This window comes from Pyrgilauda ruficollis, unplaced genomic scaffold, assembly GCF_017590135.1.
Source record: "Pyrgilauda ruficollis isolate IOZ18807 unplaced genomic scaffold, ASM1759013v1 scaffold66, whole genome shotgun sequence".
NCBI lineage: Eukaryota > Metazoa > Chordata > Aves > Passeriformes > Passeridae > Pyrgilauda > Pyrgilauda ruficollis.
Window position 1 is genome coordinate 4,817,980 of NW_024528377.1, and position 24,073 is coordinate 4,842,052.

Consider the following 24,073-nt stretch of genomic DNA (forward strand, 5'->3'; position numbering starts at 1 on the left):
TGTTCCTATCATTGCATTCCTTGTTCTAGTTCCCATAACCAGGCTGTAATGATAGATAAATATATGAGCTATTTCTTTGTGTTGGCAAAATCACAATTCAGAAAGACATAGTTTCCTAGGTTATTTTTAAACTAATATGCTGGTTTATAGCTAGATGAATAAACCCATCTCTTTTTTTAAGAGAAAAGACTTTTAATGTTCTGTTGCTTTTGCAGAATGTGAGCATTTGTGAACGTTTTTGTCTATCAAAACAGAGTAACAGCTTTATGAAGTCAACTCATGGACTGAAAAGGAAGCTAATTAAAACAATAACATTAATTTACTGTTGCCAAATGTTAACTAGTCTTGTACTTTCCACAATTATTTTTACTGTTGTACAAGAATTTGAATGCCTTTGTCATTGTTGTGCATTATGTTCCTGTGAGTGCTGAACGCTGATTCCAGGGCAGAAATTCTATTTTCTGTTAGCTGAGCAAGAGACTCTTTAACACAAGGAGCAAAGAAATGTCTTCTCTGTTTTAGAGGGTTGTTGTGCTGCTTGGTCAGTGCCCCAGGAGTGCATTCTATCAGTAAAGGACTCTGATAAAGTGTTATAACTTCTAAGAAACTCTGCAGAAAATTAAAAATTTTCCCGTGACATGGCAGGGGTAGAACACCTTATCCCAGGATTTCTTTAAAAGTCAGGCAAAATTCAGTCTTCACAGTTCCATTTGGTTTAGAGAAGCTTCTGAACATCCACAAAATTCCTCTTGCCCAGCTCTGCTCAGACATCTGCAGAGCTGCAGGTGCTTCTGAGCCGCTGGGTCTGAGTGATGGAGCTCGTGCACCCTTCACTTTCTGTTTTTCAGGCAGTTTTTAGGTGGGAGCACAGCACAGCTGTGCTCAGCACCTCTTCACAAGGGTTGGATGCTGTCTGGCTGCTCCTGGTTACAGGTTTTTTTGGTTCAGGGACAAACTGAGAGGAGAAGCAGGCCAGCTGCAGCTACCTCCTATTTTTGGAGTCAGTGTACTGGAACCGTGCTAAAAGTAATCCCAAATAATTTCTTTTTCTTACAGGCAGAGAAAGCATTCTAGTAACTCTTTCCTGGCTCGTGGTGGTTTTGAACGGAAGTAAATAATTCCCCCTTTAACAATCTCAAAGAAAATACCTGTGAGAGGTAAGTTGATAAGATATTTTGATAGCATGGCCCCATGGTGGTGATATATCCTAGTGAACAGAACTTGGGCTCCAAATGGTGTCTGAGTAGATGGCCCTGGTTCCCTGCAGAGATTTGATAATCAGGTTGTTCTTTAGAACCAAGAGATGGATGGGAAGCCCAAGTAAGGAAATTCTTGGTTTTTAGCACAACAAGAAATAATGAAGGTCTGTCTGTAATTGCTTTCTGGATATGAGCTCTATAGCTGCCAGCACTGTCCAGGTAACCCATCAGGTAATTTTTCTACAGAAAATTTACACTTCATGGATTTTTAAATTTACTTGTCCCATTCCCATATAAAAGGGGAAATCTATTTTACAAAAAATATTTTTTTATTTAATTGTATAGAAAGAAATTCAGACCTAATCCTCTTTAGCACTTAGATATTGCCAAGTATTATATTTTTAAAATATACTTAAAGGACTTCTTTCAAGGGAACTGCCCCTGCACTTAGAGGCAGGTGCTGCAGTACAGTTGTGAAGAATGTTGTTCTGCAAGCTGGAAGAGATTGATTAGGCAACTTTCACAAAAATAAAACCCTACTTCCCTTCTCTACCCTCTCTCTTCTTCCAGCCCTCCACTTAAACAAACCCCTGAGATAAAAAATAGCACTTAAAATTGTGTGACACATTCTGAGGAAGATTGCTGGGCTTGATTTCCTTTCTGTTTTCCCTTGCCTCCATACACAACCTTCAATGTCAAAGCTCAGAAGCTTTTTTTGGCAGGAGAGGGCTGTGCCAAGAGCAGGGGCAGCTCATGATGTGCTTTAGTGTGTCACTCATGAGTGCAAGCACACACCTTGGGTAACAGCCAAAAAACACTGGGGAAAAAGCAGGATGAGCATGGACAGTAAAAGATGCCTCTGTAAGGTATAGTCATGAAGACATTGGTCACATCCTGAATATTTTTTTCCTTACAATGGATTTGTTGCACATGTGAGCTTCTTTTTGTAGTAACAGAGCACGAGATATTGTGGGAAATGGAAAGATAGAAACTCCTACAGATGCAGGAGGGTTTGGTCTGCAGCCTTGGAAGGAGCTTGGATGGATGTAAAAATAAAGCACACAGACATTAAGTAGACAAATAATAAACTTATGTTTCCGTAGTTGTAAGAAAGAATATGCCTTAAGTGAGTGAGAAACTGGATTGATAAGATGGTGAGGGGTTTATAGTGCAGGGTTGTGGTTGTATAAAATAAGCAAAGAGTTTAGAAGTGATAATAGAAACATTTGTGTGCATGTGTGATAATAGCCATTGGGTAAAAGTATCCACAGTGCAGCAGAAATAAGTAAAGGTGTTAGGTTAGAAAAGCAAAATACACCCTGTGGTGACTGTCTATTAGATTAGAAAGTTCTATACTGCCTTGTAACAAAGAACTTGTGACTACTTTGTGCTACAACCAACTGCTTGCTCCTCTAGATCTCACAGCCTCTGTGACTGATGTTTATCTGAGCAATAAATCGATTTTAGCCCAAAGATTGTCCCATCCCCTCATTAAAAAGCAGTGACAATGATGAAAGATGACTGGGGATGAACATATCTGTCTCTTATTCAAGCCAATTCAAAACTTATTCAAGTCACAGGAAAAGGCTGCCCTGAGAGTGGAGCCAGTGCCACATGATCAGGATTTGTTCACATTTCCAGTGCAGCCCTCTCAGCATCCTCTTCATCCCCGTGTGATGTCAGGGGATGTGAGCTCCCACCAAGCACTGCCAGTGGCTGTGAGAGAGAGATGGAATTAATTGTGGTTGCATTTCTGGTTCTAATGCTGCTGTTTGCTCTTTACATGTAAGAAAAAGGAAAGGAGGAAAAGGGACAGCATTGTCTTTTCTAGCAGCTACACAATAAAGTGTAGCTTTCACAATCAATGGCTGGTTTTTTCCAATATTTTTAAGGGGGGAAAAAATAATCCTCCAGAGATGCAATCTTGAGCAAAGTACAAGAAGTTCCCAAAGGATGCTGAACATGAGCAAAAACATTTCCAGCATACTTATAGTGATGCTGTGTTTACTTTGTCAGTTAATGATTCATTACCCAAAACAGCTTGTGCATTACAAATGGCTCTGCACTGTATTTGTGGAGCTGCAAACTGTGAATGGCAAAGATGGCTTCACTTTTCTTGCAGCCATTTGTTTATCTGAACAGCAGAAAACAGAGCTGTAGAGGGAGTGGAGGGTATCATATGTTTATTTGTTTAGTCTTGCAGTGCCTTTGCTCTTTGATGAGAAGCTCCTCTACTCTCCATGGGCCTTCTCTTGGGTCTGAGCAGGGACCTGGGCCACAAATTGCCTCTATTCCCCTTCCAAGACCTGTTGCTCCATGGGCAGAGGGACACTACAATTGCCTAGAAGCTGAAGGCACAAATGAAACTGGTTTCCAAGAGCCTTTATAAGCTGCTCATGCAATTGCTGCAGGACAGAGAAGAGGTCAGAAAAATTCTGCTGGTGTAAATCAGTCCAGCTTGTCATGGGCTTTAAACAGGACAGAGAAGAGGTCAGACCAAGCATTCTGCTGGTGTAAATCAGTCCAGCTTGTCATGGGCTTTAATGGAATGGGCTGATTTATACCAGTCAGGAGTCTGACCCGTCACAGACAGAGATGGAAAATGCAGCTCAGTTAAATTCAGTGGGAGTTGTGCTCTCTTGTATGTGACAGAGCTGAGGTCCTGCAGCTGTGGGAGATGCATCTCGGATTTCCCCACTCTGGTGTTCTTAAAATTGTAGCAGAGATTTTCCATCATGGCACATTTTTATTTTATTGCCATCAGGCCATCTGAGCTTGGTTAAACATATGGTTGTAACTTTATTAGACTTTTTCTAAAATTAGTTTCACCCTGATGGCTTTCACCTTAACAAATTACCTCATAAATGGACATAGGTGAAAGCTGGAATCTTAAAGCATTAGTCTAAAATAACAAGTTTAATGGTTTTACTTTGCACATAATAGTTACAGAATTTGATCAAAAGCCCATTGTGGAGAAACTGTCTTGCCTTCAAAAGGCCACACTAGGAACACTTTGCCATTGCTGGTGCCAAAAGGCCCAAGCTGTTTATTTGCAGTCTTATCTTCAGAACAGTTTGGGGCACATTCAAACACAAGCCCACAGAGGGATGTGCTCAGAGCCTGAGGCATCCAGCTCCTCTGAGCCCAAGGTGCACACACTCCCTGTCTGACACCCAAAGGAAGGGCCAGTACTTCTGCATGGCCTGAAAGGCAGCCAGTGCTTTTCAAATCAGCAGGTAGAGAGGATTAATTACTTTATTCTTACTTGTATCTGGAAAGGAGAGAAAGTACACTTTGTTCAGCATCACCAGACTGTACTGCTCCCCACCTGGGGCTCACGCAAAGGAGCTGTGAGAGAGAAGAGCTTTGAATCCCCTTACAGAAACTATTATTGCTTTAAAAATAAACCTGCCATTTCCTGGCCGTGCAAAATTTGCATATTTCTTGAATATTAGGGTATCAACACAGAGATATTGATCAATAGTCTCAGATAGTGTCTGCAAATCATCTTTTCCCCCAGCATTTTTTTTTTGTTCCTGTTGTTATCAGTTTTTATGAGCGCTGTGTATCTCATGAATGCCAGCTTCCAGGGTGATATAAATCTTAGAGCTGTGAGAACTCAAAAGATATTTGCAAGCAATTATGCAACAACTGTATTAAAATAAAACAAACTGGGGCCAAAGTCTAGACATTTGCCTTTCAGTTATGTGATTCTTATCTCTGTCATTCAGTTTCTCCATGGAAATGGTCAGTAAAGCCTCCCCACAGAAGAAAAGATAAAAGGTCAACAGCAGAGTTAGCCAAGCAGTAAATTTTAAACTGATATTGTATAATCTTTCATTATTGAGTTAAAAATTTAAAGCCAAATGATGCACTATTTTAATTGATAAGCCTTCCATAGGTTTCACTAGTAACTGCTGCATTCCAAGGAGCTGGGATCCAATACCTTTTAGAAAGCAGCAACATGAGGGTAGCTTCCAGATAAGCAAAAGTTGGACTCAGATATGGAAACTGAAAGAGGACTCTGCAGGATTCAAGACAATTTTCAGAGCTGAATGGAACAAAGACCATAGAAGCTTGAGGTCTCCTTTTGAAGAGTGAGCATGCTGTGTATCTTTGCAGATTGGTGCTGGTAGCCTTTAATTCCTTCTGCAGAAGTTGAATCAAGGGCTTTACATGAGTTAAAACATAGTATGAGCAAGTAAAGAGTACCAACAGATACAGGAAACTGGTGAAGAAATAATCTAATGTAGAACTAAAAGCATGGTGTGACTTCAAATTAATGTTCAATTTGCAGTTACATTGACAGACCTAGAGAAACCACTGGGATTTGTCACATAAGTGAGATTAGGGGAATTTGGACTCCTCATCAGATTGTACAGCTATTAAGTGATATATTGTGATGTTTTTTGGACTCAGTAGAGGAGCTTCTGTCCTCAGAGCACATAGTGGAGGAAAGAGCAAAAGATACTCAATCTTTCTGGAGAAAACAAGATCAAGATAAAGCAAGCAGGCTGGTGGGGTTGGTAGTGATCATAATTCCGATGGGATCCAATTGTCTCTTTTTCCTAAATGCTGCTCTGTATTTCTATGGTGTTTTGATTTATGAAGAAAACTTGTGGAAGCTTCATTTCATGAGAATAGAAACTAGATCAGTATGCAACTGATCTCTTGTTTCTTTAATGTCAGAAAAATAGAATGGTGAAGTCTTGTGTTTATACCCTTATTTCCAAAATCCTGTTGCCTTATCATGTATTACATTGCCAGTTCAGATGCTTTCATAAACCTGAACTAGTGCCTTCATCTAGGCTGTCTAGGTAAGTTTCTGTTGCATTCATTGTTGTCATAGAACAGCCACATATTTTGATGGCTTTTTCCCTTTCAACTTGAGGGCATATTTACAAGGCACATTATTTCTGCTAATATTTCTATTAATATTTATATTAATATTTATATTTGTATTTAAAATTATTTCTATATTATATTATTTATATCATGGTTCCTCCATTTGAAAACTTTGGGTAAGCATGAATGTGCAGGCACTGCTGATGGTTCTTGTCTTCCAAGTATTTACATTTATGGAAGTGGAGATAATTTGTTTAAAGTTACAGCAGTTTGACCTACCTGAGCTGCAGGCAATTCTCTGGATCTTTCCTTTTTTTAAGGGAGAATTGGAAAATAATTCTTAAGAACTAATATTTTCACATATAATAAGAAAGAGGGTCATGTGAGAAGAGGAGGGAAAGAGAATTGCTCGTAACACCTAACAAAGTTAGCTCAGGGAGTATTCATTATTAGGTGGTTGGTAAATTTATGAGATATTTGAAGAACAAAAAGCTTAAGATATGGTAGAAATATTGCCTGTTAATATGTAAAATGAGGCACTGTGATTCACGAACTGGCACATTCAGTAAAAACATATTTTCTTTGTTTCCACAATTTTTTTGCTGTTTTGAGGAGAGGAGATTTGAATGTGCTCAGGCATACCCACTACATGTTTTTACAAGCAAGTTCTTCATTCCCAGCTCAGTTTGCCCCTTACTTTATCAATCCCTCCCACCAAGATTTCTTGTTGCAAACAGAGAGTCAAGACCTAGGAATAAATCCCCTGCTGTCACCTCAGACATATTGAGGTTGTTTTCTCACTTATTTCCATGTTGAACTCTCACATTCATATTTCTCTCTCCAGCCTCTAACGTTCTTTCTTTTTTGAGCATTTTTTCTTGAACTGCTTGAGATAGTTGACAGAAAAACACTGAAGACTCTACCAGCACCACTCATAAGAATGCCAGAATAAGAAAAACAGAGGATAGGATCTCTTGCAACTGAAATATCTGCATCAGTAAAAGTGTTGGTTGTCTTCTAGAACCACAAGATTTCATCCTAAATTGCTTCTTCAGCACAGAGTGAAATAACAATAGAAGTTATTTCTTCTTGGGTGAGTCTTTTCTTGCAATTAGTTTAAGGAGGAATTGAGGCTTTTATCATCTCTTGGAATGTTTTGTTCACCATTAAGACCCCCTTCTTCCAAATTACTCATCTAGAACCACAATTAGTCTCCCACAGGGGTTTTCTTTTCAATGTCATTTTAAAGAAAGCGATTTATGAGATTACCCTGCTAACATCATGAAAATGTGCTTTATTGCAAGAGCTCAGCCTCCCTCATAACATAACCCAAAGAGTTGGAGCCAGTGAAGCTCTTTTCAGGGATTTTTACTGAAGGAAGTTTGCACGGGAGCTGTGTTCCGTCTAGGGTTTGTTTAGGTGGATACAAGCAGAAAAAAGCATGCATCAGCCCAAACACTCTAAGCACTTTCTCACACAATCCCAAGAAAGACAACAGTTTAAGATTTGATCTATAGTAATTTAATAACTTCTAAGCTTGGCATTTGGCAGCTTGCATCCAGTGATACTGTCAGATAAGGGACTTGGCACACAGTACATTAAAAATCCTTCCCTTTGAGGAAGGATTCACAGTGTTAGTGCTATGCTTCCTTACAAATTTCTTTTTAAATTTCGTACCCATCTCCAGATTTCAGCCTGTTATCATCCGAGGTTTTGGGTTCAGGCTTTTTACTAGTGGGTGCCTTCTCTCCCTTCATGAACCATGTGGAGAGCTGCCATTGAACAACCTGAGCTGATATTTTCCTTGTGTCAATACTGGACTAAAACAGAAAAGGAAAAAAAATAAAAGTAGCATATTTCAAACCCACTAGAAAATAACTTTTGACATGTGATAGTTAAAGCTTAAACCAAGTTCCTATCTTATCCCTCTGTGTATTTATAATCCCTCTTGAATTCCAGCACATTTTGTTTTGACATTTTTCTCAATAGTTACCAAGACTAATATGAGTAGTTTCAATCCACTCCAAAAATGAGATACAAAATAAAATACACCAAAGATTTAAATCATATAAACAGCTATGTAGTGAATACTTAACTATGTCATGGCAGGCGAGCTTGGGGGCTCACTTTGAAAGTGAAATTGCCTTCATCTTCACCACACTGCATTTAGCCAAAGCAGTTGTGATTCTAGACCATGAAGCATAAAATACTGAATGTAGAAGACCTCCTTAAAAGCTTTGTTTTGATACTTAGGCAATAAAACAAACAATCTGGGGCTTTTTTGGTGGGCCATTCTCCTGCAAGAGCTCCTCTGGCAGAACAAGTGTCGTTGTGGCACAGCTCCTCTCTTCTGCACATGGCAGCCCCCGTGGGAGACCCCACCACCTCCAGCTCTGTTCAGGATTCAGGCTGAAATCAGCCTCACCAGCTCACTCTGGGGAAGACCAGCAGCAGCCCTGCTGGTGAAAAGCTGTCTAAAACCACTGGTAGTTTTACAACATGAACCAGTATTTTCTCCCCTTCTGCTCCCCGCCCAGCATCTCCCTCCCCCAGACTTCTTTTGTTGCTTAATCTTTCAAAACCATTCCAGACTCACTGGCTGTGTAGCCAAGCAGTGCAGCTTCCTGGCCATGACTTGCCACCTTCCCTGCCTTGGGAGGGCTGGCACTTCAAATATGGGAGCAGGAAGCAGCTGCCGCCCTAAAGTGGCTGTGAGAAGACATCTGCTTTTTGGATCTCCATCTCTCTGATCAGTGAGCACCAGATTTGTTTTCCACAGGGTCTGAGAGCTGCACTCACTTTGCATCATTGCACCACTTGGACTAAGAGTGTTAGTTGTGATAAAACCCCTCTGTTGTATCCCTTCAGAGACCTTTTCCTGTGGGAAGCCAGAGAGCTGTGCCCACATGTCCTGATGGTCACATTTTGGAGGTGTAGCCAAGGCAAGACTGAACGGATGCTTGTGGACAGCCCTGCTTCAATCCATTTTAACCTTTTGCAAAATTAACCCCTTATTTAAAGGTCATCACGTTTAAAGTCTTAGGAAAGTTGCTTGGATATTATTTTGGGAGGTTCTTACAAACCTCAGCTTGGCTCTTGTGCAGCTCCACCTTGTCCTGCTCAGAGCCCATCTTTGTGAAGGAGATCTTGATAAACTGGAGTAGTTTAAACAGTGCCATCAGCTGAGTTTTAAACAGTGTTGGACCAGGTGACCTCCATAGGTCTCTTGGCCTCAAATGATTCTGTAGTGCATTGATCCCCTCAGGGGAACTTCTGCAGGAATTTCTGCAGGAGGAAAAGTGTTCAGGCCTGTGATTGCAAATGGTTGTACTTTCCACCAAAGCAGGAATCAGCAATATAATAATATTTACTGTCATCTACGTTTTTTTTTTTCCTTGAGTTCCAGTCACAGAAGTTTGTATACATATTAATTAAAGGGACACTGTGTAAGGAAAGAATAATTTGTTTATTAAGTCTCCGGTTGATTGATTATTCAAATAAAAGAATTTCCAAAATGCATTCCTAATTTCCTAAGTTATGCACTTGTCTTTTAGTATTTCATTATGGAATTGATATGTTTAGATTGCTCTTTTTTAGTCCTCTTGTAATTAGACCTGGTTATTGCCTTTTTTTCTTTTTCCTTTTTGTTTGAAGAACTTTGGAACAATTGCAATTTTTATTTGGTCAGATTTCACAGAATTTACTTATCTCTGTCTTGTAATTTTAGTGCTGTACAGACTCTGAGAAATTGCAGTCAGATCAAAATTAGTTTAGGAGGCCAATCCTTCTGTCAATATTCTTTTATTTTTTCCCTTCTACAGAAATGAAGGATAAAATGTCATTCTAATTGCACAATCCTTTCCCTTTAGGACAGATTGCAAAAGGAAGGCTCTTCCAAAGAACTTATTATGGTTGTTTCTTATTTCTGTTGTAGCTGTCTGAGGCCCTAGTCAAAATCTTAAGTCATGTTTTTCTAGGCATTAGTTTAATACATAGAAGCAGTTCTTTCTCAGCAAACTTATATTTAGGAGGAAAAGCAAACAGATAAAAGAGAAGAAAATATCTTATCCAGGCTTTTTCAGACAGATTGAATTTTATTTTCACTGCAAGAAGGCAGCACAAAAAGTATTCCTGAAACAAAATTGATACCTGAAATAAAAATTCTAGTGAATCAGTGGAGCAAAAGTCAAAGTTATCTCAATGCAGCTGCAATCATGGAGATGAGATTAGCAAGTATAAAGTGTGCTGCCCATAATTCTACTTTGACCAAAATTACTTGACACAAAAACATCATCCTTCTACTCCTCCCTACCACACTCTGTTGTTAATACCTTAGTAAAGGGGTTTAGGGTTGCTTATAAGGCTTTTAGTAGTAAGTATGAACTCCTGTTTCTTGATTGCTGAATCATTGAGAAGCAAACTACGTGTAACTCATCATTAGAAAAAATTAGATGTTTGTTTGTTAAGGTCTTCCTTACCCTGTAGAAGATACTGCTGGTTTTGGTCAATGATTTTATGAAAATGATCATACAAAGGGCATTTGTCTGAAAAAATGCAATTAGAAAGATCAATTCATTTCTTATTTGCTTTCCCTCTCCTACTGATTTTAACCACATCTCCACGTGAGCTATGTCTAGTTAATTGCCATCTCCAAAGTTAAACATTGATCCTGACACAAGCTGTCCAGATAAGAGAGGTTGCCTTCCACTGCAAACACGTGTTCAAAACAAATTTTCTCATGCATCAGAAACAAACCAAATTCCTTAGTCACATTTCAATCGTAGGTCTTTATAATTTATTCTAGCTCTATTCCATCTTTTTATGGTTCCAATGGACTGCTCTTCATTGCTACTGCTGACCCACTTTCAGTAGTGCATTAAGTTATGTGATTAACATCTGTCACATGTTGTTTGTGCTCTCTTCTTCTCCCCAGGGATGCAAGTGTGTGCAGTGAAGTGTCCTGTTAATTTGTTATTTTAAATATGAATGTTGTTGTGTATTTATTAAAGAAGGCAAGGTCAGGGAACGGGCCTTACTTTTGGACAAAAAATGAGCGTGCTTGTGATGCATTTTCCCCTCAGCCCTGATTACAAATAACAATACTCTGAGTAAAATTAACATAGAGACTTCATTTTGTAGGATCAATATGACATCACATGTGGTTTTTTACAGCTTCCATCAGTGTTTTGTTTTTCTGCATTTGTTCTTACAGAAAGGCATGTCTGCTTACCAGTGAATTGTCTGAGTCCAAAATCATCTTTTTGGATCATAGATAATCTTTTACCTTTAGTAGCCACACTGAAGATATCATATGGACATTTTATATATATGTGTGTGTGTGTGTGGTACTAACAGTATTTTAACCTTAGAAAAATTAGTGCTGCCAGTAAAAAGCAATCCTTCATCAAGAAGGATGATGGACACAGTTTTACAGTGCTTTAATTTTTATCTTGTTTTTCCTCATTTGTGGTTTCTGAAGCGGTTCCTCATGGAACTTGCCTTTGCTTTCCTTGCTCATTTTTTTTGCCCAGTTTATTTCTGGTCATCTTGGCCTATGTAAAAGCTAGAAGCTGTGAGCCATTAGCTTTTAAAAATGTGAAAACTTGTTTTCGTATTTATTGGGCTGTTTCAGACTGAAGTGTTGGAAACAGCTGGGAGGCTAATCAGAAACTTTCTGAGAAATACTAATTAATGAAAAATTTAGTGGTCTGGATTGGTTTTAGCACAAGAGGCTCATTCCTTGTCAGGTTTCTATATCCACGGGATGTTTGCTTTGTTATCCTAAGAGCACTTTCTAAGTGGAAAAAGGAAAGTTTGAAAAAGAATGCATGATAACAGAAAATGAGAAGGTTATAAATATGAACTCTGGCTCTCCTAAACCAAATGGCTAAACTCTAATTAACCTCATTGGGCCCAGGGTTTCATCCTGAAGGTTTCTGATGATATTTTTCGAGCTATAGAATGCAAGTGTGAAGAAATACTATTATCTCTGGTATACAATAGTGGAGGGTGCCAAGAACTACAGTGACTTAATGAAATTTAGTACTTAATGAAATTCAGAAAGACTTCTCTGTGTCACTGAGAGTCACTGTCACCAGGCTTGCCACGTGGGAGTGATTTTCTCTGTCACACTCAACTCTTTGAAGCAAGGACAGTTGTGAAATCTGGCATATCAGGTCTCAGTACTGCCTCTTGCATCCCTTCTCCTTCCCTCTTTGTTGCCTTGTCTGATGTCATTCTCCATCTTCCAGTTTTGCCTGGGACAACCCACAAATTTGGGTTGGTTTTGATTTGGGTTATCTGGCTTTCCAAAGCTGGATGAACAGTTGAACTTTTCCATTTTGAACTCAGCAGAACAAACCAATTGAACAGTTCTTATTTCATGCTACATTTTTCACCTAAAATGAGACCTCTAACCCAACGTTGTTGTAGCTAAGATTGCAACAGGGAGAAGACCTGGACATAAGAGAGACTATTTGCTCCACAAAATCAATTTCCTCATTCAGCCACCTAGGCTGAGGAGCTGCCATTTGTTCAGCTGCTGTGACAAGATGCCTCTGAGTGACCATATCCTCAGGTCTAAACCATTCTGTCAGAAGAGAACCAGGTCTAAACCATTCTGTCAGAAGTAAGGAAGGGCAGAAGATGGGCTTAAAACTGGAGAAGAATTTTCAAAACTGAAGAGAACATCCAGTTCCTGATGTTAAGCTGGAAGGTTGCCAGGACTTCAAGAGCATACTTGAATTTACCTTTCTCTTTCATGTCAAAGGTTTAGGAGCCCAAAATGAAAGGTCTATTTTGTGCCATAGGCTCTCTTCCGTCTTCCCTTAGGATCCTAGGAATTTTCTGGATCCTCTTAGGCTCTGCTGCAGTGGGAGATGATAGAAGAAGTCTTTTGCTTGGAAGAATGTAGTACCAGGGATACCTGGGCTACCCAAAAATCCTGGGCCTCTGCGTCAGGCAGTTAATCAAAAACAGGAACTTTGTGACTATACCAAATAGTGAGCATGAGTTTCTGAAGATGCCTTTGCTTCCTGTTGAATATTATTATAAGGGTAATTTCTCATGGAGTTAATTATGTTTAATGTCAAATTAGAATTCGCCAGTGCTGATTATAATTGGTTGTGTTTTGCTGCACACAGAAATTCCTAATGCTGTTCTCTTTAAATCATAGTTCTGGATTAGCAGTGGAGAAAGATTCTTTGGAGTGAAGAACTGACAACTGTAATTGTGCAACAAAATAATTGAAGCGTGCTAAGCAATTAAGGAGTCTATTTATAGCCAGAACATATTTCTGACTCTTCTGGCCATCCTCCTTTTTTGTTACCTTATGTACAAGGGAAAGAAACAGCACGGTTGTGTTGCCATATCTTAACCAGAAACAATAAATGTGTTGTGCCAAGGTAGGATCAGCGGGCAGCACTGCATTAAACATAGGTCAGAGTGTGGGTTTGGTGGCCAGGGACAGATTCTGATTCGTGTGAGTCAAAGAACTTGGCAAATTACTTGATGAAATTTCTCATCCAAAGTGGAGTGTCGTTCCTTTGCTCATCTTCTCCGGGGACAGTGCTCCTCTTGAGCAACGTGGGTCAGCTGCTCCTTGTGAAAGTTTCATCACTCAGCTCAGCCTCAAGAAAGTGACATACTGTTCCTTAAAGATTTTGGCAAAAGCTGAACCTCGCTGGAAGAGGGGCCTCCACATTGTTTGCACAGAGGCCAGGGCCAAACCCATGAATCTGGTTTATGATTCAGGGACTGGAATCTCAATAACCTGGAGGAATTTGTTCTTGGAGTCCTGGTTTTGCCTACTGTAGCTACTTCCTTGGTTTTATTTCTTATATATTGATGAGATATTTGAGCAGTATAAATCACAATGAATCAAAAAATGCATGACCCTGAGTCATGTATTTGTGTCTGGGGCAAAGAACTTGGGGTTTTGCTTTGTGTTTTGACTGCTACCTATCCCTATCTCTGTTGCATGATCCTAAAGAGACAGGGTCTATTTTTCATGGGAAGGAAGATTATTATCACTAGTACAGGGCGGGAACATGTGAGAGATTGTAATGAAACAGCTCATGGATTGTGGCAAACAGGTGAAATAAAAATATCAGTTGCTGTAAAGATAGTAACCATTCAGCATTTGGCAATTAATTCTTGTGAATTGTACTTTAGTCTGTCATGTCAATTTTGTGTCAGAGCAGGATGTATAGCAGGAAAAAGAGCTATTATATCTCTTGTGTTCCATTTCTTGTGCTTATTCTAGTCATGGTTATAAACTGTACTGAGGCTCCTCTCTTGGATTGCTTTTCCTATCAGAGATGACATAATTTCTTTGCTGAATCATTTCTAGGTCTCAGGTTTTTTTAATTTTCTCTTAAAATTAAAAAAAAAAAAATTATCGTAGAAGCAAATTCCTGTGCATTTTTCTTCATAGTGCAGTCAAAGTTCTTTTAAGTTGGAAGATATTTTAAGTACTGAGATGCTAGTGAGACTTGAAAATTGTTCAATGTTAACTCAATTTTACTTTAGTATTAGATTAGCATTAGTTTTCAAACACTTCTACCCCTTTTTAAGTTCTTAAGTTACACATTAAGCACTATTTTCTCTTAAAATTTAATTTATTTTTTTTTTTTATCTTAGAAGCAAATTCCTGTGCATTTTGCTTCATAGTGCAAAGTTCTTTTAAGTTGGAAGATATTTTAAGTACTGAGATGCTAGTGAGACTTGAAAATTGTTCAATGTTAACTCAATTTTACTTTAGTATTAGATTAGCATTAGTTTTCAAACACTTCTACCCCTTTTTAAGTTCTTAAGTTACACATTAAGCACAGCAAGCATTATAGATTTTGCCAGCAGTCTAGATAAGATCTGACAAGATTTGCTATTTCCAAAATTACATGAAAACAGTCCTTCTTAATCCTCTACAATTCAGAAAAAATAAACAAAACTCTAAGGTATTTCTGTTTGTCTAGACATAAACCCAAGCGGGTTTTTTTTTTCTGCACTAAAAACTTCCACTGTTGCTATCACATTTCCATGTAGAGATTAATCAAGGACAGGTCCCTACTGCTGATTTCTGTCCCAAAAATCTGACTGCTAGGATTGGTGGGAAGAAACCTGGCAAGTCTTTTCCTCACTGATCTCTTTTATTTAGACAAACCTTCATGACAAAGGCTGATTTCTGGGCTCAGATCTTCTTCTACCAAGTAATTTTGTTTTCTAGGTTGTGCAGCCCTTAATGTGCCACCAGCTCCTCCACCAGCTGGGTTTCTGGGCTGCTTGGTGAGTAGCTACAAGCCCAAGGACAGGAAGTTTTGATCCAGAGCAGCCTTTTGCCCTTTTACAAACATTTTCTGCTTTGCAGAACGATCAGTTTTGTGCGTTGGCTTCCACCTCAGAGAGTTAGACATGAAACAGAAGAACTGCTGCTCCTGTGGAAGCCCAGCTAGTTTGTGGCCTCAATAAAGAGGAGCCAAAAGCTCCATTGATTGGATGAATTGATTAAAGGAAAGCCTTCAGTGTGCTCACCCACGCCATGGGAAGGGTGTGGATGAGCTCCAGACTAAGTCACCACCTCCAGTGCAGCTGTAAGGTTTCTGGAAAAACAGCCTTTGCTGGTGATCTGAATGACAGTACGTGCACCATTGAGGGGGACATGCTGAGGAGTGTCCTTTAATTTAGCCAGGATTGTGGGAATCTTTACCATGAGGACGCTCATTTTAGTGTGGAGCTAACAAAACAGGAAATCCCAGACAAAAAATAGCTATAAAGCCAATGTAAGTGCCATTATACTGTCACTGTGGGCCTGCTGTGCTTAAGAACAAAATCATACTCCTGCTGAAGGCTTTTTTATTGCCTACACCACTTTTCATTGTCCAGAGTTTTCAATTTCACAAATGAAAATTAGGGAGCATCATTGCCTTTTTTTTGCTGAGATGTGCTTTGTTGCTAAGCATTTCAGCTGAAGTGCTTTGAGGCTAAAATCAAGACAAAGCATTTCAGTGTCATCTCTTTGCTAAATCAATTCTCTGATGTTGATGTTTGCAGAGGAAAGGGCCTAAAGAAGGAATCAGCCCGAATATGCATTAAGATGACGCATGCAGAAAAAAGATGAATGCTGCCTTAGAAACCTGTAAGTAGGATCTTCATCTGCCAACATACCAGAACATTAGGAGCTTAATACCATGGTGTAGGACATGAGAAACAAGGATTATATAGATTTAAAGATGCTGACTTCACCTAGATAGAAAAGCTCCCCACAGGTTGGAAGCCACTGGAGCTTTCCAAAAGGAAAAAAAAAAAAACAAACCAAAAACAACGCCCAAAACCAAAATAAACCCCCATGGGTCATAGTGGACAAAAAAGCTGGGCAGGAATTGGCAGTGTAATCTTGCAAAAAAAGGTCAAGCACCTTGTATTTGGGTTGTACTGGTGAGAGTGGAAGCAGAGTGAAATAAACACCTGTGGGTCATAGTGGACAAAAAGCTGGGCAGGAATTGGCAGTGTAATCTTGCAAAAAAAGGTCAAGCACCTTGTATTTGGGTTGTACTGGTGAGAGTGGAAGCAGAGTGAAGGGAGCCTTCCCCCCTCTTGCTCTAACCACTACAGCAAAAACTGCTGTAGAAAAGTCAGCAGTAATTAAAATGCCTTGCTGCCTGTTAGCAAGGAAGATCCTAAGAGAGGGGCTTGCCAGCATACAGAGACATTCCAAAATATTGAGCAACTGCTGTCCAACTCCACATTCATCCATCACAATGAACAGAGGGTCCTGCTGATTGTGAGCTATGCATATTTCTGTGGGTTTGGAGCCATTCTCAGCCAGCCATTAGGAGATGGAACTGAAGCACCTTTTTCTGTCTATTGAGGAATGCTGACACCAACTGAACAGAATATGAATTGATTAAGGGCTTGCCACTTCAAAGTCAAGCCAATAGCTTCAGTCCTGTTGCTGTGCACGCAGGGATGGAGATGCTTGTGAGCAGTAATGGAGTGTTACACCAAGTGCTGATGATTGCACAAGGTTTTTGTGAGCCAGAAAAAGAGATTGCAAATGCCAGTGTGTGGAGATGACTGCCATTGCCTGTTCCAGATTGTGCTCTTCCACCTGCAGCTGAATTCTCAGCGCTGGAATTCCTCCCAAGCCTTTTCAAGCCAACCATGTCATGGAAATGGCTGCCAGTGATTTATCCAGAGCTTGGCACGAGTCCTTGGCTGGGTGGGGAGGAAGAGTTTGGCCAACAGAGTAAGTGAATAGAGTTGAAATAACTTTTATCCAAAAATTCTGATCTGTCTGCCTGTGAAGAAAACCTTTTATTTTGCTGTTCTTACAGGAAATCAACATTTATTTTTGTTTCACTAGCATGATCTGTAGCAAATTCAGATAAAATGCATCTGAAAACATTGCCCAGAAGTTGCATGGGATGCTCTGGGATCAGTGCTGTGATGGTCACAGTTGAATGTGTGAGCCATCAATAAACACAGTGCTTCCCTGGGATGTGGTAACAAATCCAATTCACTGGCCTCTCCTTGGAAAGAATTTCTGCATGTTATAAATTGGCTTGAACTGATTTTTATTGTCACCATGAACATTTATTTCAGCAGCCTCAGTTCTTTCCCAGCTATTTGCATGTCACAACTACTGAAAATGCTGTATTTCATATCAGAGCTGCCATCAGGTCTGGTAGGTGAAAGGGTTTTCCCCAAAGCAGCCTGGTTTGAGCTGCTCCTACTGCATCATGCCTTTTGCAGGGAAGCAGCTGAACCAAATGGCTCAGTCAGACATGTTAAATAGGATTACAATAGGCTTATTCCTCATTTGTTGGCATAGTTACTCTTATCCAACTACTGGAGGGAGACCAGATGAGCTAAACTTGGGGCAGGTCGAGCCAAACAACAGTTCTGTCAACCCTTTCTGCCTGAGTGTTGTGATACAGATAAAAATAAGGGGTGGAGTCACCTCTATTTTTTTTACTTCCTTTGTATTTGCAGAGTCAACCAACTCAGAATTGCGAGCATCTGTGAAACTGGACCAAATTAAATTTCTTTGGTTCTTATTGATGCAACCTTGACCAGGCTTATAGGAGTTTTTATCAGCACGAAGACTTTCAAAGTGTCAAGCATTATAAAGATGCAGGAGTGCACACTGACAGGTAACTCTGTTTTCTCTTGAAGGGGGATCACAGAACAAGAAAACAATTGGGATGCTCTGTTTGATACATGGAGGAGGGGTTTATCCTGATGAAAAAAAAATTTAATAAGCTAATTAATGTTCTCCCCTGTCTGTCCTGCTGCAGCAGCAGCCTGAGGTGCAGGAGGGTTTGTTCACAGAGGTTTTTGGAGCTGGGTTGGTGATGCTCCAAAGGCCACATTCACGTGCTGTGGGTGACCCCAGTCTGTGTCAGCTTCTCGAGTGCCACAGGGGAAGAGAGAGAACATATAATAAGAAGAATTATGATGTGCAAACATTGCCTCAATTCAATTATTAAATAACTCACCATTTAATGCCTTCAGTAGGTTTTGCAGAGGAAGGGATCAGCAGAACTCTTAGGTTCAGGCTCCTGGAAGGAGAAAGTAGCCCAGAGCCCAGGAGTGCAGCAGCTCACTCCAAGAAGATGATGTTGGTGGCTCTGGAATCCCCTGCCAGCTGTCCCTGGCCCTGCACAGACATCTGAGACCTCCCAAAAGTTAACCTCCACTCCTAGCATGAAGCACTTTCTTCTCCTTCTGAACCTAGCTTGCTAAATTAGTTTTGACATAGAATATTTGGAGTACAAACAGTCTATAAAATGTTAGTGGATAATGGTCCCTTTTCCATGGCATGGGATTAACAAAGCCAGGCAAAACAGCCAAATGCTGTGCAGCTGTATCTGAGCTGAATAGCACAAGCTCTTACAGCAGCCTTCAGTGCAGAAATGAAATGAAATTTCCCTTAGAGTTTATTGATGTTTCCCATTATGACGCAGTGCACATAGTTCAATTAATTCAATAAAGTTTTATATAAAACCAAAATGAACCTATAATTCTGGCATTAACTGCCAACAATTCATATTACCTCTGCAGAAGGAAAGTCCCCTCAGTTTCATTCTTGATAATTCAGCCCCAGTAATCAGTAATTCATCTTTATTGCCTCAGCGCCCCTTGAACAAAAACAGAGAATGCAACAACTTAAAATTATTTCTAATTTGGTTTCTAATGTGGTTTTTAAAAAGGATATTTTATATTGGTGGTTTCTTATGACCAGGAAAAAAAAATCCCTCTGTAGCCTTTCAGGAAATGCAATATACAGTAACAAATATTTTAGCTGCATTTTTCTTTTCACAAATCTTCATCTATGAAGTGTTTTGAGAATTAATGGGTAATCTTTTCCTCTAAATATCATATGCCATAGTGAATATCTGGTTTATGTAGTCTTACCATAACATGCCCACAAGACCTCAAAAAATTTTAGAAGCTCCCTGTTGTCTTTGCAAACACGGGGACTTGTTAATAACATTTTTGCTTTTAATTATAAATTAGTGTTTCTTCTTCTTAAAAGACCAGAGAACTTGTGCCATATGAAAGTAATAAAGAAATAAAGTCAGAAATTTCAATGAACTAATATTTTCTTTACAGGAGAAAATGAAATTAGACTTACAACCAACTTTTTACTGTTTTTCAGTTTGATGTGTGTCATGTCAAGTTTCTTATAATGAAAGATATTTCTATATAAACTCTTTTGGCCTGCTGTTTGCTATAGCTGTCTTGCTAATAGTCTGTAATATAATGTTATTTCTCCTCTTTCTTTGTTTTCTGGTAAATACTTAAATTATTTTAAAAATTGTAACAAAATTATAAAACAAACAAAAAAAAAAAACCAAGAAAAAAAACCAAAAATGACATCCAAAAGCAGATAAGTCCAGGTGAGTTCTTCATAAGAAAATTTCTAAGAATGCATACACATTTTCGGCACTGACACACTGGAGGTGACAAGAAGCTTAGGAGGTCAGGAAGATCCTTCTGTCAAATGAAGGACACCAGGGGGACCCTGTATCTTCACTGAGGCTCCAAAATGCTGCCCTGGGCTCCTGGTGGTCACTCAGATCTGCTGATCATTCCCAGCTGGCTGGAGCATGCTGAGCATCTGTTCTCTTCCTCTCCTCCTTCCCCAGGAGTAAAGGTGTTGAGAAGGAGCTGGTATTCATCTGGATTTTATCATAACATGGGCCAAGATATTAAATGGGTTTTTTGAAGCACTTCCAGAACCAATTATCTAGCTGGTGAAGAGGTAAAAATGAGTTACAGATTGACTTGGATAAGATAAAATGAACGATTTGCATGGTATATGATATATTCCAGTACTGTGATGCTGGAAAATAGCCCTAAGCAATGAGCCCTGGAAGCAGCACTTCCACTGCTGTCAGCTCCCAACCAGCTCCTAAAGGAAAGAAAACCACTTGGCCACACTTCCCAGTTTAGGGAATAGAATCAGAGGGGTTGGGGATAAAAAACTTGTACTGACCTTACCCCACCACCCTGCTCCTCACAGTACAGATACTTCTGTTATACACTACAAAATTTGTTTGAGTAGAGGCACTTAAATGACTCGATGGACTGTAAAAATTCTCATCTGTTTTTTCATCTCAAGATTATCCAGCTTGCTCTTTAAAGATCTCCAAAGGTGGGAACACTCACACAGAGTTATGTGCTACTTCCTGATTTTTCCCAATATTCTTTTTCACTGCCATTAAAACCTATAAATCTGAGCCATGAAAAAAGTAATCCTGTGGGTTTGGGTTGGTTTTTTTTGTATTAGGTGGAGCAACACCATTTTCTGGCTTTCCCCCATATAATATATATATATTTTTTATGTTTCTTTTTGGTGTTGTGTCCACAGCCTCCTCACTTGGCCCACCTCTTTCTTGAAGAGTGATGCTCAGCACTGGGCAACAGCTGCTGGACCTAAAATACCTGGTCAGATTGGCACTGTGCTTGTGCTCTGACTGCACACCTTGCTGCACTGCATTCCTATTTCAGGGCAGAGCTGCCCTGTTGACATGCAGCTGGAGCTGCAAGGACAGCCTCTGTTTCTCCTGTGCAGAACCCAGGCAGTGTTTCCTCCCTCCTCTTTGCTTTTTTAGCAGAAGAGCCATGCAGAATGTGAAAACTCCGTGAAATGTTGTGTGTGAGGCTGTGGAATCCTGTGAAATATTAGCCTGTCTTCCCAGACCTTCATTTGTTCACTTTGTCATTCTGAATTTCCCCTTCTTCCAGCACAGTGGCAGAAGTTCTCAAGACAACCTGCCCTGGAAATAATTTTTACTTCATCATTCTACAGCTGCTTATGGTGATGAAGATGATGATGTCCTTTTTTTTGTAGCTTTGTTCAAAAAATTAATTTTTTTAAAATTATTTTCTTGTTAATACTGACTATATCCCTGTGTATTCCTAGATGTTAGGTAGGTGCCCAAATCCAGATGTGACGTTTGTCCCTGCGCGCCCCAGCTGCCCCGGGGGTGCTGCTCCTTCCATCTGGGCTCAGCTGCCCAGGAGCCAAGGGTTTCTGCTGTAAGCTGCATGACTAAATTCTCTTTTCAGCCAGGCAGCTCTCCAGAGGATCACTCATCCTTTCCCAGCCACTGATCTCACTTCTGGACAAATTCTTCCCTGGACAAGCCTATTGTGCATTCTTGGGCGTTGAAGGAGCCTAGGTGACTAAGATTGAATCTGTTGATTTTAGGTAGGATTAATAAAGGCTTATATTTGGGTTTATTCATATGTAAAGTCAGATAATTGTACTTCATGAGTCTACTGAATGGACTCAGACTTTTCTTGGTTTTGGAAATGATCTGTGAAATGGCAATGAACAAAAGAGCCTCCCAGTAAAATAAACAGCTTGTGCCTTCTACTATGCAAAAATTTCTGTCCAATTAATGGAACAATATGGCATGGCTCTCCAGGCTGGAGCAAGTTTGGAAAAAGTGTATTAGGTGAGATTAGTTTCCTTTCCTCTTTGTGGGATCCTTCAGGCCACGAAAACAAGGTTACTTTAGTGTAATTAACCTTTAAGAAGCTTGGTTTGTTTGCATGAGTTGAACTCTGTCCTGCATTGCTGTATGTGAGAAGTTTTCTTCATCTGAAATGTACTTCCTAAAAATCCAATATCCCTTTTTTTTCCCTAGGAAAATTGCAAAATCAAGCAGGAAGGATTTATGGATGGCCAGGGGAGGGAAAATAAAATTGATCATGAAAAAAGGAGGGATAATGAGATGAGAATCATTCCTGCTGTTATGGGTTCAGCATAAAAACTTGTGCAGTCATGTGGTGTTGATATCAAATTGAAAGGAGAGCTATTTATTGAAAATCTGTGAACAAAAAGAGTTTTGGCTGTCATTTTACATGGAAAAATGTTGCAACATGTAAAAAGAGCTATATAAGTTCATAAGTAAATGTGTGTCTAAGAATTGTCATAACTCCACCTGACAGGAGTTTCATTTTTCATATTTGTTACTTCTTTGGATAATGGAAGATAACAAATATGTTTCTGAAATTTGGAAATAAGCTATGCTTTTCACCAGCTATCCTTATTAAAACATGCTTTTTTGGATATAGTAGAAGGGTGAACATAAAGTCTTCTCATTTAATATTGAAATGTGCTGAATAAAGTCAACTGGAAAATCCCATCCCTGTACATTATCAGTGTTTTTAGATTTCTTTTGTGAAAGTCATCCTAGCAAGCAGTTGATCCCAGGAGAAAGATCAGAATCTTAAATGGGCAGAAAAATAAAAGAGCACTGATCACATGAATATTTATGAGAATTATGATTAGAGACAGCTTTTAGCTACAAAAATTACGTCTGGATTCAAATTTACTAAAAATTTATAGATGTTTCTCAAGGTATTCCTGAATTAACACTTAACAGGCCAGATCATTGTTGTAAAGTTGAAAGTCTTGTAGAGACTATTTCACTTTCTGTTTTATTAGACTGGGTTCAAGATTTCTCCCAATCCATATGGGCAGCCTGAGTCCATAGGAACAGTGAGGGATCAAAGATCTGAGTAGTCAAATATTCAACTTGCTCTCTCTAACTTGGAAAAACTGGCCTCTGAGTAATGCAGCAGCCTTTCAAGTCTTAGTTTGGGGTATCTCAAAGATCAGATTTTTTATTTTTTGCTGCTCCTCTGGAAATTTTGAAAATAGTATAGACCCTGTATTTCCAGTCTGTTGCATCTCATGAGATAATATTTGGCTTCTATGCATTGAATTGAGGGCATTTTGTGTGAATAAATATATTCATGTGATGTAATTTAAGCTCGTGATCCTGGTGTTTTGAATGTTTCTCAGGTCAGCACCATTCACTCTCTGCATTTATATTCCTGCTCAGATGTTTCCTCTGTTCAGAATTCCTAATCCCTTCAGTTCCTTTCCCTCTTTTCTTTGAGAAAGAAAGCCTGGCAGCTGTGACAGCAAAAGCTTGAGACACCCTGAGGACATCTGGAAAGCTGGCAGTGAAGAGCTGAGTCCAGCAGCTCCACAATTGTTACTGAGCCCTCTGCAACTGCTGGCTTCTTTCTCCCTGGCCTTGGATTCCAGCTCCAAGTGAGTCTCTTTTTGAGGTAGAAGGACCATCACAGAAGCATTTGCTCATCCTTTTGGTCACTTTGAGTGCAGCAAAGGGCTGGGAGAGGTTCAGGCAAACGCTGTGCCAGGAGAGTTTCTGGTTTGCGTCCTGGCTGGCTGTGGCTCTGTCCCCAGGCACCAAATGTGGGATGTGTTCATTGATCCTCAGCTCTTCCTCATTTTCCCACACAGCTCTGGGGGTAGTTCTTATAACCTCTCACCAGAAGAAAGCCCAGTTAAAATCTTCACCCTGAAGTCTGATGCTATTAGATTGTATCCTTCCGTATCTTTGCGTGACTTTTAAAATTGCTCTCCGTCAGAATTGTTGCTTACTGAAAATTTGCCACTGCTGTAGTTTATCTAAGAACTCAAAGTTTGTTGCCTTACAAAAAATAGCAGAATTAGGGGGCATAAGGCTTTCCTGAATTGTCAC

General features: G+C 39.7%; 1 long non-coding RNA gene across 3 annotated transcripts; it reads left to right on the forward strand.

Moving 5' to 3' along the window:
• Positions 1-1,057: 1,057 nt before the first annotated feature.
• LOC121362716 lies at positions 1,058-23,282 on the forward strand. Of its 3 annotated transcripts, XR_005956559.1 has the most exons (7): positions 1,058-1,157; positions 15,268-15,326; positions 16,092-16,176; positions 17,155-17,286; positions 18,033-18,193; positions 21,618-21,759; positions 22,202-23,282. It is a non-coding gene; the product is annotated as an uncharacterized LOC121362716 (long non-coding RNA). The 3 variants fall into 3 exon arrangements; XR_005956557.1 differs by having other exon boundaries at positions 21,618-23,282; XR_005956558.1 differs by lacking the exon at positions 15,268-15,326 and having other exon boundaries at positions 21,618-23,282.
• The last annotated feature ends 791 nt before the right edge of the window (positions 23,283-24,073 follow it).